The sequence below is a fragment of the Octodon degus genome, unplaced genomic scaffold (genome assembly GCF_000260255.1).
Source record: "Octodon degus isolate 3935 unplaced genomic scaffold, OctDeg1.0 scaffold00063, whole genome shotgun sequence".
NCBI lineage: Eukaryota > Metazoa > Chordata > Mammalia > Rodentia > Octodontidae > Octodon > Octodon degus.
In genome coordinates, this window is record NW_004524639.1 from 11492221 (window position 1) to 11493619 (window position 1399).

Sequence of the window (1399 nt, forward strand, 5' to 3'; positions counted from 1 at the left end):
CCTGTAGATGCTTCCCTAAAAAGAGAGAGAGAGAGAGAGAGAGAGAGAGAGAGAGAGAGAGAGAATAAAAAAGTCCCAAGCCCTATAAATTGGCTTGTATTGAACTTGTACATTTCAATTAAAGATTGTTAAACAAACAAAAAAATTTGAGTTGATAAATAAGTAGCATCACAATGCAAATAATTAACTCTTTTTGGTATATTTATTGACTTTGAAAGTTGAATATATATTCAGAAACTTTTTTCTTTTTTGGCAGAACTGAGTATTGAACTCAGGCCCTTGAGCTTGCCAGGCAAACATTTATTCTACTGAGCTATCTCCCTGACCCTATCAGAAACAATTGTAATTGGTTAGGATGATTATAATAACTGTTAAGTATTGTACTTAAAAAAAAAGTTCACATTGGGGAATGATATCAGGACTCCTGGTAAACAATTTGATAATAAACTTATCAGATCTCAAATAGGAATTGTTGACTGTTTTCTGTACCACACAATGAGATGTGACTAAAATGTTCCCTCAGTCTGTTCTTTTGAAGCACATGATAACAAGATTTGGGGCTGGAACTTGAATTGACAATTTCCTTCTGGTTCCTGGAGTCTTACTGGTTAGAAAATGGAATAGTACTGAAGTTAAAACCAAAGGTGTGGGCATGCCAGATTTCTCAACAGACTAAAGAGCCTTCTTAAGCAGAGCGCCCCAGCTGGGGTTTGATCCCATTCGCCCTGCCCCCAGGATGCTCTGAGACAGCAATTGAGACTGGGCAAGGTGGTACGCATCTGTAAACCTGGTGTTCGGGAGGCTGAAAGCAGGAGGATCATTATGAGTCCAATCTACTTAGTGAGACCCTTTACACCTTGTACTAAATACAGAAAAAAAAATAATAAAAAGCCTGAAGGTTACATCACAAATGATTGTTAACTATGCAGCATTCATTGGTCTTATGTTGCAACTAACTGATTATGAGTTATGAAGAACTGATTACGAGTTTCAGGTTCACCAGTGATTAACAGTATGACCTTGAACAAGTGAAAATTCTTGGAACTCTCTTATGTGCAGAGTGAAACTAGCAAAGCTTATGTTATCAGATTTTTTTTAAACTGAAAATGACATAATGTGCATAAAAGCACTTGCTAAAAATCAAACTTTCTGGGATATCTTTGAATTTATATTTCTGTTTATGAGGAATAAAATTATTTTAATTTTGTCCAATCGAGTAATATGTCTCTTAAATATTAGGCCCTCTAAAACAATCACTGTTAAGTATCTTTTTTAATTTCTGTTTTTTCTTTGTACATATTTATAGTACATAAAGATTACATTCCTCTGGAGGATGCTTGAAATTTTACTGAACTCAATTAAGGATATTTTAGAACATATACATATACACATATATCTA